We start from the raw sequence: 15,349 nt of genomic DNA on the forward strand, positions 1-15,349 counted from the left end.
CCCTATGAAGTCAATGACAAACTCCTGCCCTCCATCCCCATGTCTGGCTGCCCGTGGATTCAAGCAGATGTTACCCAACTCCTTAGTTTCAAATTCTTGATGAAGCCTTTTTTTTTCGTCTTTCTTTTTTTTTTTTTTTTAAACTCTGAGGTCTAGAGACTTCATTTTCTTCAGATGAAAGATTAGATTCTGTCAGTTCTGAGTACATATGTGGGCTGATCTGGCCTATGGGCCGTATGTTTGACACCTCTAGTATACTGTGTTATTGTACCCGGGGGAGGTGACGGGGACTTATTTATAGAGACAGTGTCTGTCAGGGGAAGTTATAAGTGTGATGTGTGTGGGTTAAAATAGGAAGAATATGTACTCTCTTAAGTGGACACTCCCTTGATTTTAGGCATGGTCAGGGTGAGAGCCCTTAACAAATTTTAACAGTTTTCAATTCATTACTTTTTTGTGGGAAGAGGCAGTATTTTTAGAATCCTCAAGTATATCTTTAAACTTGGAAAAATGACAAGTCCAGGGACTTCTGGGACACTTGAAGCAGATCTAACCTGTCATCTGTGCCGTGAGTAGCTGCAGACACCACTGCAGAGTTAGTGCAAACGCTGCCTCACTGCAGGGGTGGTGCTCAGCACCCACGTAGCACAAGGGCAACACAGAGCTGGGGCTACCGCGGCTTTGGTCCTCCGAGCCCCCAAACCACACTGAGCCAGGCTCTCTCTTGCCTGTTAGCTGCTCTCCCTTCCCGCCACAGAGACATTAAAATACATGCAACGCCCTGCACAAGCCTGATGTTTTGGAAGGTCACTTCTTCCAAAACGCCTTAATATGATATAAAAAACCACCCTGGGTTAAGGAGGAGGAAAACACCTCCTGTTGACTTCGTGACAGGGGCCTGGGGGCTTCACCCTGCCTCACTGAATCTGTTCCTTCTCTAGTGTAAATTATTTGAGAAAGAAAGTTTCCTGATATTAGCATTTCACACATCACCGAGTGCATTGCTGCTGCTTGAGAAATGGCCAACAAAAATAACTTCCTTGCAGGGTTTAAGTACATAAGATTTAAAGTAGCCAATGAAGTTTTCAGGCTTCTAACACTTCAAACAAAAGAGCTCCAACAGTAAGCATACAGCTTAAAAACTTTAATCAAACACACTAGTTCACAGCAAGAGCAAGTAGATAAAACAGATGCAAGATTTCTAGACCAAGCCGTTCTCACATATGGTAACACCATCCTCTCTTAGGGGAAAGCAATGATGGCAAACAATGAAAATGCCCTTATTTAAAAAAATTCCTTAGTACGTCCAAACTGCCATCTCTGTTTAATCTCAAACTTACAAAAACTAATCCCCTTGGTTATGAGTCTGCTGATACTTTAGGTTTAAAAAAACCCAAACCCCCGAACCCCCACAACTCCCCCCGCCCCGACCCCCAGCCAATTTCCGGAGTTGCTGCTATGTAAGTTAGGGTGAGGGAAATTGCTCGAGAAGGTTGTCTCAGATTCTGGTTTCTAATACAGGGTACTGGGACAGCACACTTAAAGTTGAGGTCCAGACTGTGTTAGTCCATTGCCACAGGTGCCTAATGTTTCTTCAGCAGTTGGCAACATAGCTGGGACCTCACGCCGCCTCTGCGTGGCAACCGTGGAACAGAACTGGCCTGCATGTACTCAAATTTCCTTCACAACTCCTTACATTTAATCAAAAGGTTTTTTCTTCCTCTGGTCTGTATTGGACGTGGCTTATGATCTCAGTGATGAAAAAGCCAATAATTCACCTCACTAGTCAGCCCTGCATTTTCTCTGTTCATTTATTAAATTAAATTCCAGCTGTTACCAACTATTCACACACTCTCTCTTGTGTGTACACATCCACATACACTGGAACAGTACTGTTCATTAAAAGACAGTACTGTTAGGGTTGCCCATCTAATGGCCAGCTTATTGAGTTTTTGACAAACAGGAAAGCTGTGAAATCAGTACTGCCTAACGCAAAATTACAAAAAGAGCAAGCTGCTTTCTTCGGCACCTACACCAGCACAGCACCACTGGGTGGGGTGAGACTGCTCTCTCATGTCTGGTGAAAGTCTGCCCCTTTGGGCTGTTCTCATTAGTCCTCTTTTAAGGATTAAATGCATGAAGCAGAGGATTTTGCAGCAAGGAAGAGCTGTTGGCTCAGAAGACAGGTCCAGGGCTGCAGCACTAGGGCTAGAGGTGAGAGCAGCCACGTGCCTGTGCTCCGCAGGCACTCTTGCTTCAGCTCCTTTTGAACCCTCTCCTCATGTGCAGGCTGAAGAGGCAGATCTAAGGCTGCTTCAGCTTGCAGACTTTGCAAGAGGGGACATGTAACTTCTCCTGCTCTGTAGAAAACAGGGAGTCACTTAGTGGTGGTGAAGTTAGGAAAACCCTGCTCCCTGATGCGCTTTGACTGTCTTATACCACACGTTTTGTCCACTTAGAAATAGAATTGGTAACTTCTTGGTTTAACTTGCTGGTGCCATTTGCAGGCAGGATCACACCCTGAGCTCATGCAAACTGGCACAGAGGTGTTGGCTCTGGGGAGGGGTCAGTCTGGACACCCCAGCTGAGGATCTGGCCCCCCGATGCCGCAGCTATGGGGCAGCAGGAAACCTCTGTGCCAGTGCATACATACAAAATACTTGCAGAACACATTATCTGGATGACCACACAACTCTCCAGGCAGCAGATCAGCAACAACTAAACCCAGAGCTCCTCCTGAAACTGAAACACTATCAGCTTTGAGCAAACAGTTGTCCTAAATGAAAATTCATCCCCTGCTAAATTTAACCAGGTTGCATGACAGCACATATGTGTTGATTTCAGAGAGGTTTCTGAGGCATGAGGGAGATCATAAATAGGCCCTAACATCTGAGAAAATAGAAAGAAAACACACTTTTGCTTCCGTTACTCTTTTGTTTAGAATTCAGTTCAGTATCTGCTCTTCCTTAAATGTCCTGGCACACAGCTTAATTATTAGCACGGTTTCCTTCAGAGAGAATAGAAAGTGGAAAAGGTTTTTTTTATTTCAGTGTCATACACAAATTAATGGAAAAAAATTATTTGCAAAGGGAGAGTTCTTAACTTCTGCAAACTGTGAACCTGGCTGCTGGCACCTCAAGTATCATAAACTCCCCGTGCGTTTGGTCTGCTTGTTGTCTGGCAGCCAACAGCACTGTCAGGTTAGTCATCTCATGTGCGAATAATCACTCAAACAATGTGGATTGTGAATAACACAAAGATACAGCTTTTCTAACCGTGGATCTGAAGTTAGGTGAGACCAGGATAGCTGGGCTGTGGTGGGGCTGTAACATCTTCACGCAGCGCTGCTGACCCAAGAGCAGAGTTTGCCCTCAGGTTGCAGGCTTCATCTCTAAGACTTACATCAAGCAGGAGCAGAGTTGGAGGAAAATTGTTATGACAGCAGGACTGAAAGAGGCTTTCTATCTATCTCAGAATAAACGGGCAGTTGATGCTAGATTGCCTGGGTGTGTGCTCCGGTCTCTAAGCCCTGAAAAACGAAGCACACAGTGCAATATCCTGTGGTTTCAATGTGAGCTCTGCCACATGTAGATGGGATGTACCACCGTTCCCCACTGTCAATAGCAGGACATGACCTGAGGAGATGGGAACAAATCTGAGAAGGTTCTGGGAGCAGAAGGAAGCTGCTGGCAGCTCTCTATTAAGACAGTGACTTAAGGCAGTCAGGTCTACGTCCGCGGTGCAGTTCCCTTCCCATTCCTTTCCCCTGCTTGGTGTTTGGGCCTTGTGCACACAGAGGCATTTCCACGGGGAAATTCCTCAAGTGCACAGCTCACAGGGGTGCTGCTAGCCCTCTCCCGCCAGCTGTTTGCTGGCCCGGGGAGCCTGCGCCCCCCAGCAGAGCGGGGCTCCACTTCACCCGTGTCCTGACTGTCGTCCAGCAGAGCAAAAGTCCAGCCAGGCATGGAGCATGGCTGCCCTTTGCAGGGAATACTAACCTATTTCAGTTGAACTGACTTCTTTTCTGAAATCAAATGAGAGGATGAGAAAAAGAGCCATTTCAAGAGCAACTGCAGCACATTGGGTTTATATCTGTGATTTCCCCTAGATATACTAAATTGTTTGAAAATAGGAAGCATCATGAAATCTTTGCCATCTACAAGTTTGCACTTTCTCAAGCAAAAGAAGCAAAATCTCTAAAAAATTTTAAAAAGTAAAAAATGCATTCCTAACAAATGACTAATTATCACAATTTGAAAACGTGTCTGATTCACAAATCATTCCCCTGCTTCTTGTCATATTTCTTTAGGAAGTAATGACACAGATGGGAGATGCTGTGCTGCATGTTGCCTCCCCTTGCACAGCAGGTTTGAAGAAGTCAGGAGAAGGTGACACATCTGAAGCCAGCCCTTCTCGGGAGCAGAGCAGAGTGACAGAGCGGCACATCAGCACCCGCACACCACGCTGCTCCCTCCTTTTGTCTTTGTCACACTTAGCATTCACCTATCATTGGCAGGTACCGTTTTTCCTCTACCCAGGATACATAGAGCAAGAACTAACAAAGTAAATAGTGCTATTAAGTAAATATTAATGTAAAGTAACATTATTGACCTTCTCACTGCGTAAATCTCTCCACTCAAACTTGAACCGCATTTACCTTTAGTGTTGCCAAACATTATTTGTAATTGATAAAACACCCTCTCATCCACTCCGGAGGAACACGCCAAGGCTTATAAAGCTCTCTCACAGTCAGTGTCAAGAAGAGAGGAGCTGTAACTCTGTCACTAGGAGAGAGTCCAAGTACCATTTCAAATCCTTTATTCTAAGATTCTCAGATTTGAAGCCATTATTCTCAACAAAGAAGTTGATTTGTTTACAAATCATTAAATAAAGTAAGTAGAAGACAAAATTTTTCCTTTACGTTTTTGGCAACTTGAATTTTTTTCTGCAGCTTGGACACAAGCAACCTGTGTTTTATGTTTTCCCCAGGACAGAAGTCATCAGCAGTGGTATACTGGGGCTCCTAAATGCCAAACACCATGCTCAGATGAACCCTCTGGATGCTCAGCACAAGAAATTTTCCATATTTTGAAAGTACCACTTGGAAAGCTTTGGTTTTACAAGAAAATATTACAAAACTGGAGGGGGTGGGGCTGAATACAAGTGCTCTGTTATCCTGGGGATTTTGCTGTCTCTTTGTTTGGCCCTGCTCTCAAGTCTCTGGAAGAACATGCAGGTCCTCCAGGTGCTGGAGACCATGGCCAAAACCCAAGGTGTGAGGGGTGTTTGAGGAGACCAGGGAGGCAGCAAGATGAAGAACAAGGTTTAAAAGAAGTGTGGCCTGAGAAGGGAGGTGAAAGAAAGGAGGGGCAGGGGATGGCATGGAGGTCTGACATGCGCAGAGGAAGGGTATCTGTGGGGCCTGCTGGCACTGGTGCATGATGTCCTGCATGCCCTGTCCCCTGGCAGATGAACATGATGATTGTGTGGGTGGGCTACTCAAACTGTGCAAAAATGTTTTCCTTTTACATGTTGTGCTAGAACTGAAATTCCTGGGCTTTAATATATGAATTTCTGGCTAACTTTCTTGGGGTAGCAGAGTTGTTTGTTTTTTTCTTTTACATACAAAAATATTTTAAAGCTTTTATCTCTGTGTATAAACTGCCTTTTTTTTTTTTTTTCTTTTGCTTCCCTCATCAGCTTAAAGAAAGTTTCATCTGCCATAGGAGGACAAATACCTACGCTTACTATCATAACTGCTAAAACCCACAGAACACTTTGCAAAAGCTGCACCTTGGAGGATGTAGCCAGACTAACAACCTGAGTCCATAAAGAAGTATGTTTGGATTATACACATATAGAGCATAAAGTAAACCTGAGCTAGTAACATTTTCATTCTATTTGGGAATATGAAATTTCCCCATCTGTTTCCGTCAGACATGGCTGAGCGGACGCTTCAGCATCCCCAAAGGAATGTCTCTGTTAGGGGGACAATGTTTTCTACTCAAAGCTTCTAAATAGTCAGATTTTAAAATTTAATGGAACTTCATTCCTTAAGCAGAAGTCCAAGTCACACAAGGACCCACTAAAAAGAGCTGAAACAGTTTTGATGGGAAAAAAAACCTCCTCAGAATCCCACAGATAAATCAGACTGCACAGGAATTATGCTGACTTGTGCTTCCAGACTTTCCTAGAAATGTCTATCCACTAATGAGAAGATCTGGCCAGTCTCTTGGAGGATTCTCAGGGTTCAAACTCTCCAATAATGGGTAAGGGATATTTACTCAGTTCACTTCATCCCTTAAACCAAGATAATGCTCTTGGCAAAGAAACATGTTCAGGTCTAAAGGGAGCGGTCTCCATCTCCTTAGGCTTCTACATGAAGAAAGCAAAAAAAGAATAAGAATTTACTCCTCCCCTGGGTCAAAATCTCAATTTACCCCAAGAAAACATATATGCATTCCATGCAATATAATTACAAGTCAGCTGAGAAACTTGGAATGAAGGAAAGCAGATCCATACATCGGCGAATTCATGTAGTCCCTCAGCTTTGAGGGATGCCAACAAATCCATTACTGCAATAGTATTCTGCACAGAGAGAATCCCACTTCAGGATTTACAGGCTTAATATAAGGAACTTAGGCTGGAAAGGAAAAAAATTCCTCTCCTATTCACTATTTCCAATGGAGAAGTTTTTTTCCCAAGTGAAAAGTAAATTGCTGAGAAAATGCAATTGAAATGATTAAAATTGCTGAAGGTTTCCCCCCTTAATTTCGTTCCCGTCCTTCTCCCCCCAAAATTCCCACGATAGTCAATGTCAGAAGATTTCGCTTACTCTTGAATTCCTCCTCCCGAATCATAAATATTTATCACGTGAATAGGGTCCTTACAAGTCTCTCACATTTGTGAAAGGAAGCAGTTTGCTGCAGGATTTGACCTTGAAAATCTTCCCCAGTCTCATTGACAGGAGCTAATGCTCTTTTTTCCATTTTAATAGCCTTGGAAACTTGTGCCAGACAGACAGAACAGCCAGACAGACCACACGCAGATTATTAAAAACAGTTAAGGGTGTGTGATTTTGATATAAGGACATAATGGCCACTACATTATGGGCAAATGGGAGGTAGTAGGGCAGGAGGGGGATTGTTCATTAATGAACATAAATAATGAAAGGACATTGGAACATGGTTCATTCAACATAAAAAGCCAACTTCTTCAGCTAGAAAATGGAATCAATTGTCTGAAGTAATGGAGGAATTAGAAAACACTATCAACCTTTATGTTTTGCATTCCTAAGTAGCTATTAGGTTTGGATGTTGGAAAAAACATTACAGTACTGCCTAAAAAGCAAAAGGGTACATTGTATGAACTATCGCCAGCTCTTCCACAAAACCCTATACTGAAATAACTAAAGTGCCTGTAGCCCCCAAAGCAGACCTTTGCCATAAACACACACTGTACCACGTACACAGATAAATACCAAGCTTCAGTCTATGCTGGACACTTTAACACTGAAGAAGCAACACAGCCCAAGGCAGAGAACGGACCAGGAAGCAAGAGGCAACACTGCTTTGGCCAGCTCTGCTGTGAAAAGCAGGAGGAGGCATTTTGTTTCCCTGCATCTGTGCTTTCCTCCTCCATATCTTCTGTCCGATCTGTAAGAGTACCAGGGCACAGGGCTTGCAGCAAGGACCTGACTCACCTCCAGCCCTCGAGGCAGGCATGGGAAGTGCAGAACTTGCACAGGCATCTCTGCTGCACCCTGAGCACTGTTACCTTGCAGTTGCTCCTTGGACTATCACTGATCTTTTAAAAAACAAACAAACATGAAACTTGATGACTCTAGGGCAGCCAAAGAGAGTGGGAATCTCAGCCAGCTGACTGAGGTGGGCTTGCTCTTGCTCTTATTGAGGAGAAGAGACAACTTCTGACAGTTTCAACGAGTGTTGGCTTATTATCCAGGGATGAATCCGACTCCCACATTAAATTAACACTAGCCAGTGCACAGCCCCTAGATAAAGATATCAACAGAGTGGGCTGCACAGTCAGAGAAACCTTCCTGAGAAGCTACCTTGCCAAGACCAGGAAAGAGCATGCATAAATACCCCAGGATCTGCATTGATGCTTGTGGCACAGAAAGAATCCCTGGGTCTGTACAATCACTGCAGCCCACTGAATTCATCAACCAAGTAAAGGGAAAGTCAGCAAGTCCTGTGAGACAGAGGACCTTCTGGTCCTATAGCCAAGGAAGCTGACCTGGTGAGGAAACCCACCAGCTGCTCCTTCTTTCCCAGAGTCTCCCCTCCTGCTCCTTTATCTTCCCGTGGATGTTCTGATAAGAATGAGGAAAACAACAGATATTTTTGTCAGAAATTCCTTTGGTTTCCCAAGGCTGTATGGTGAAATACAAAGATATTTTGGCCAGGTTTTCTCCTTCGTCTCACTTCTCCGACACACAATAGAGTCCCATTCTGGTGGCAGGAAGTGATTACTCATGGTACCTCTGGCAGAGGAACATTTCCATTGAAAAATGGCTTTTGGAAAGCTCACTTGTTTTCCCTTGGCCTTAAAAAGACCATTGACTGAAAAGGCCTCTCCATTTGAAATCCTGGTTTAAGGTCAGGAGCCTTGGCAGAATTCAGCAGCATCTCAGTATCACTGAAGGAGGGGACAGTTTCCCAAGAATTATTTGGGTTCCTTATCACTTCTTCCATTCACCTTCCCCAGCCTACCACATCGTCTCAATCACATCCAGCCAACTAAGCTGAATACAAGCCGCTAAACTGGATCAGCAGCTGCCTGTGCATGAAAGTCCTATCCGGGGGGGGGGGGGGGGGGGGGGGGGGGAGAAAAAAAAAAAGGGCCTTAAATATAATATTCTTCAGGATGCAAAAAAATGGACTCGTATCACAAAGCAAAAGAAATATTTTCCATCACCACAATGAAATATTTATTAATAGCAGACACTAAATAATCTAGTACAGACTTGTTCACCAGAGTGCAAATTTTAGCAGAAGTCTCTAAGAACCAAAGCCCATTTAATTGTAATGAATAATAGCACAGATTTCCTATATTTGGGCCTATATTTTGCAAAAAGCGTTAGCAAGTAAACATGGATATTCCCAAACTGTGAATATTTAGTTAAGCTCTATTCTGATGTTTCTTGTTCTGAATATTGCTCTATGAATTATTAAATTTCCACTGATTTTCATAAGGATGAATTTTTTTGTTTGCTGCTTTCTTCCACCTGAAGCTAAATCCACCACACATGGAGACAACTAGAGGCAATATATTCTTGAAAAGGAACGTAAGATCCAAGCCAAAGTACATATCGGATGAAAACCAGAGATAGAGATACTACTTTTGTTCAAGTGTCATACACTCATAATGGCTTCAGACGAATGAAGATTTTTACCAAATGGCTTACTAGTATTAAAAGTTCATGAGTAGAAATTGGTTTAGTTGAGCATCTGCTACTGACTAAGCATTTTCATTTTATTCACATCCTGTGTCTCTGGCCATATGCAAAAACCCCATATCCCAGATGCAGAGTGTAGGGGACAGAGAAGAGGGGTCTGGAGAGGAGAAACCAAGTGCCCTGCACACATAGGTCACTGCACTGGGAGGGGAAGCCCCCTCCCTTCACCACACTTGCTTAAAACTCCCCCAATCTTTCTTTCCTTTGAGACAGGACGCTGCTGGGGGCAGCAACTCCTCCCTGTGGGTTTGTATGAGACCCAAGAAAATCATCAAAGCATCACAAGAGCTTCATCTGTGCTCATCTACTCCATGGACATGAGGGGTGCTGATGTCACAGCAACATTATTAAGCAGAGACAGATAGAGAACGGACCTCCAGCAGCTCAATTCTCTGGGGGGAAAGGAAGGGGATACTTTTAAACTTATGTAACAGAAGTATCATCAACAGTAATCATTAAATAATGGTCGCAACAGAGGTGTAAAAGTGCAGAGGAATAATTAACATCGACACCATTTCACAGTGAGAATCAGCTACTCGCACTCCTGCTCCCAGAACTATCCCTACGATCGTCACGTAGGCACAGTGGAAATACCTTTTACTCCTGTAGAAAACACTTTTCTGATACTGAGCCTATATAGAGAAGGGAGAAAAAGAAGATACAACTGCCTATAGCTGCAATTTCCCCATGCCGGGCTTACTGCTCAGGCCAGTGAGCACACATTGATACTGCCAAGCGGTCAAGCCTTTGCGACTGCAATGCCATGCAAATGCATGGCAATTTGCATGGTGTGGCTCATAGTGTTTCATGATTTATTTTTTGTAAAAATGACACTATTTGACAAGTACTAAGTGACAGTGGCAAACCTATTTAATCATTCTACTGCTGGGTTGTGTTGGAAGCTTAGGCTAGGCTTATAGGTGCCTTACAATTGTCCTGCCTCTTTTAACACACCATACACAAAGCTGCAAATCAGCCTGACAGCATGGAGAAGCCTCTGATTAGACAGCAAACTTCACTTTCTGTCCTTTTTAAGTGTAACATTTTCATTCTCACACATGTGCATGCTCATTTGGGAAGCATCTGACTAGTTCTGGCATCAGATTTGGACACCTTAATGTGTGCATCTTCCTCACAGTTTCATAGCACTGAATAACACATGAAGCTGCATTTGTCTAGAGGTCTGCTCAGTTCAGCCTGGGTGGGTGAAGAGGCAGATATTTATTTACACTGCTGCCAACAGGGGTGAGATCCTGATGGCCTGGTGCAGTACCTGACTGCAAGCTGAGCCATTGGTTTCAGTGCAAGTCCTTGCAGAGCAAGGCACTGCTCAGCTGGAGCCGATGCCAGTCCTCATCTTCGAGCCTCGTAGAGGTCAGCACTGTTAGTGGCAACCAGAATGGCTGCCCTTTGCTAGCACTTCTCACCTGCCATCCGCAAAGCAGTTGTATTTAGAACAATAAACCACAAGGCTTATGTAATGTTTGTCAGCAAATACTGTCTTTCAATGGCAAGTGCTAGTGATAAGCACAAATTCATTTGACAAACCATGTCTTGTCCTAGAAAGAAAACCAAACCCTTACTGCGGAGGAAAACCATCCTTTAACATTAGATAGCTTAGGTTTAGGCCTGCATAGCTTTCTGTCTCCCTTAGAGTGATACACCCTGCAAGAGGTAATGGGAGTAAAGTGATAGCTAGGTCATTCCTACAGCACAAAATAGATTTTGAATGGAAAATCCCATCATTTTCTTGTATAAACAAGTCCAAAATGCATTTATAGGATAGGTTTGGGGTTTTTTCAGCTTGCAAGAGGGTTTGTTTTTTTTTTCCTTGCCACATGAACTGCCAACTAAACTGAGAATCAGAAATCCTAAATAAAAGTTTAAAACCAACCACCAACTGCATAGAAACCGAAAAAGAAACTCTACTAGAAGATCAGCCCTTTTAAGACAGTATTCCAGTAAGATGCCAGGGACAGGTCACTTGGTTGTCTCATTGGAATAACCACATTTTAGGTTTTCGGAGTAAAATATGTGAGGTTGGGCAGCCAAGAGGGTTAGTACAGGGCTCAGATTTTAACACAAAGGGTAATCTGGTCTGGCGCAGTCTGGTCACTGCAGCAATGTATCTGAAGGTTAGATTTTATGTTTATTAGCATCATCCAGATGGCGTTTTATGTCCTTAATAACTTTGTCCCTGACTAAGCCATGAACCTACTGTTTGACAAACACTGTAGGAAATACCCATCAGCAGAAAAGCCATTTTGTAACGAGGGGTAGAGCGGGTATGTTTAAGATGCCTACAATTTACTTCTGTGTACCTGTCACCTTTTGCTGTGTACACTTAACATTGTAAAGCACTTTAAGCAGTTGTCCTGAAGCTAAGGGGTCTGGACAAGCGAGTTCAGTGCATTTGCGGACGCCTGGGAGCCCTGCAGCTCCTCCCAGCGCACTGCTGAGTGCTGTGGGCTCCTCCTCGGCTGCTCACGCCCTGGCCCCTCTGTGTGCTCGGCCCTGCCAGGGAAGGAGGGCTGAGGCTTTGGTAGGGTGCTGGGGCTGGCTCCCGTGTTGTCCCCACTCCATGCCACACTGGGCAATTCGCATCAAGAGTCTTGAGCTCAGAGGTTATCTGCAAGTTGGGGCAAAGCCACCTTTTTCACAAAGCTGTTATAACAATTCAGTTATCTCCACTCACAGAGCGCCTTGCAGTCCCTGAGGGGAACATGTTCTGTACTTCAGTAGCAGAGATATCTTATCTCCAACACGTTGTCCCAAACACCCCTATGCCTCACAGAACCGCCAGCATTTACGGTATTTTGGTGACAGACAGGAGAGCTCCACTTCTAATTAGCGGGACTTGTGACTGTGTGTGAAAAACTATTTTCGCTTCTAATTGTTAAAATAAAAGGTCTGTTGACACTTCTTTTAGCAAGACCATCCTTACCCCATAGGACATCTCTGCAACCCAGGAGCTTCTTTCAGCACCTCCGAGGTGCACAAGTTTTTCCACTTTCAATCTAAACTGAGAAATGTTTGATTTCTTCCTAGCTGCAAAACACATGGTCAAGACATTCCTCCAAAATGAGCAAAAGTTACTGCATGTTTGCAGAGAGCAGAGACTCGAGCGCAGCCCACACCAGCAGCTGGGGTGGGCAGGGCAGCCAGCTGAGTGCAGCCCCTTGCGTGGCTCCCTTTGTGATGCGAGTGTCCGCGTGCTCATGGCGCCTTGCAGTCATATGATTTCATACCCAGGCAGCCTTGTGCACAAACGCCTACATGACATTTAAAACACAAGCTGTGGCCAGCTATCATATACCGATCAAACGTATGGGCTAAAAGATAATGAGTTTAAACAATCCAGGAGACATTACATACTTGTCCCGCTGGTTTACTGAACTAATTTAACTTAAATTGGTTCAGCTTCATGATTCAGACAAGACCAGAATGAATGTTAGCAGCACTTTTGGTGTTTCATGACACAATTTATTTCGAATTAAAGCAACTGGAAAAAACCTTGTGCTCAGGGAAGTATGTATGTATCGCTGTTGAAGCAGACACTGGCAGTAGTGACATCAGCATGTTTTTTTAAGCATACATTCGTCTTTTGCAGGGATATTTTAAGACCCTAAAAAATGTCACTACAGAACTGTCCCAGTTTCTGATTTTGAAAATGTCACCTGTGTCATCGTTGGAACTGGGCTGTTATTTCCAGAACTAACCATTTGGGGAATGGTTTACGCGAAACTGAAACCTTAGCACCAGCTCTGCAGCAAAAGAGAGAAGGCAAAAGTGCTGGCGCTCGCACTGGCGCTGGAGTCATCCAGGAATTGGCTGGCTTACCTCAGGCCAGCCTTTCACTTGCCAGAATTCAGAAATTCACATTTCTTTTCAAATTTGCTATTTTCTTTAGGCATTCATTTTGAACGTGACCAGCTGTTCTCAGAACAGGGATCTGGAGCCATATTCTATATTTTTAGAGCAGGCATCTTTCCTGTTAAACAGAAAGATGAGAAACTCCAAATTAGAATATGGTTAGGAGGAACAGAAGAAAATTCACAAGTGCAAAGCTGCTGCTGTTCACCCAAAAGGCTTGCAACGAAGATGTAGGGTGACTTTCCTGATAACTCACAATGGTCTACCTGAAACAGGAGCAGAAAAGAAGCCAGGGCAACCACACAACAAACAAATAGCTCACTGGTAGCCCCAGGGTTCAGTGTCACGATCGGCTGAAAGTACCAAAAGGGGCAGCCCCACCCTTGGTACAGGCTCCTGCTCATCACTTGGGCCAGCACCAACACGGACACAACTGTCTCGGGGACTAGATCAAGGACCTCATCAAGCAACAGAATAACCTGGCCAAAAAAATCCAGGTTTGGATGGAGCAAGTCACTTCGCTGCTCCACAGTATGCGTACTGGTGCTATCATGATGACTGGGGTGGGACTGGGCAAGACAGGACTGGGATGGACAGTAGGACTAGCATTTTTGGCAGCAAAGTGACAGCAAATGTGCAACCTGAGTAAAATTACCATGCATTTCCAATAGTACTGGAAATAAAAAAGCCTAAGCTCACAGGGTCTTGGGCTGTGAGCTGCTAGTCAAGTGTTGCAGGTACCTGGGCCATACAGCATGGCTTCTCCAGGCACGCTCATCCTCTGATGCCTGGTAACATGTGTGTTCATGCCACATCCTTTCCATCTGTCAAAAGTGATAGAGCCTTTCTGCTCTAACTAACCACATATATTCCTAAAACTTGTAGGAAATTAATTATCCTTGAGGCCTTTACTGCTTCAACCAATTTGGTGGAGGATAGCCAACAGCCCACTGCCTTTGAGTGTGGTAAAAAATACACAAAACAACATTACTAAGCAATCCCATATCCTTAACAAATCATCCAACAGAAGAACCAAGACAACATGACACCCCCCCCCCAACACCAAGCTTAAGGGAAACATATTTAGAAGACTATCCCTAGGACACTGTCTCCAAAATGCCTTTCCTTTGTCTTGAGTGGTCGCTTCCCTCAAGAGGTCCTCAGCTCCTTTGGAGGTCAGCAATTTTCTGCTGCTTTATAGGTGGGAAGCTGAAGAACAAAGGAGGAAGACACCGTGGGACTTCTGAAATGAGTAGAGGATCGAGTCTGTTTCCTTACCCACTAGGTAGTGCCACTTCTTTTTAGTTTATTTCTATGTTGTCCATCTTAGAAATTTGGAAAAAAACACATCATAAGCCCAAAATATTGCAATATTAGCTCATTCCTATAAGCAAGCCTCAAAAGTCCATCTATAATTGTTCATGTTGTTCCTAATTCTCACCAAGTTAACCAAAATTTCAAAATGTTTCAGTTTTTATAAAGCTCTATGTTTTTCAGGTGACTGCACATGCACCTCCTATCATTTGGCCATTGTTAAGGATTTCCCTTTTAGAGCAAAGCTTTGGTTTATTCCACATGGCCACATTTCTTAAATGAATGATTTAAATTTGTAGCAAGTTAATTTGAAAGGTTTCACTCATCCACTCTGTGCTGTCAGGATATACAATTCCAGATTAAATGCTCTGTGGGAGACTTTACCCCTAATTAAGCATTTAACCAAGGGAGTTTATCCCTCCTCAGTGGATGCAGGACCCTTCCCTGTTCTGCTCCAGACTGAATTGCACTGAGCAGAACAACTGCGGGGAGATGCTTTAAAGGACCTGGCTCTGCTCCCTTGTCGCCAGTCCTTGACCAGCAGCATGAGTGGGGCTCATGTGTGCCAGCTGTCACCCTGACAACCTCTCCCACCTCCCAGTTGAACCCAAGGGGCCATCCACGCTGCAAGCACAGTAGGTAAAATCCCCTTTTTTACAGGAACTCAAAGAAGAAGGGCTCCTT

This window comes from Accipiter gentilis, chromosome 1 (assembly GCF_929443795.1).
Source record: "Accipiter gentilis chromosome 1, bAccGen1.1, whole genome shotgun sequence".
NCBI classification, from domain to species: Eukaryota; Metazoa; Chordata; class Aves; order Accipitriformes; family Accipitridae; genus Astur; species Astur gentilis.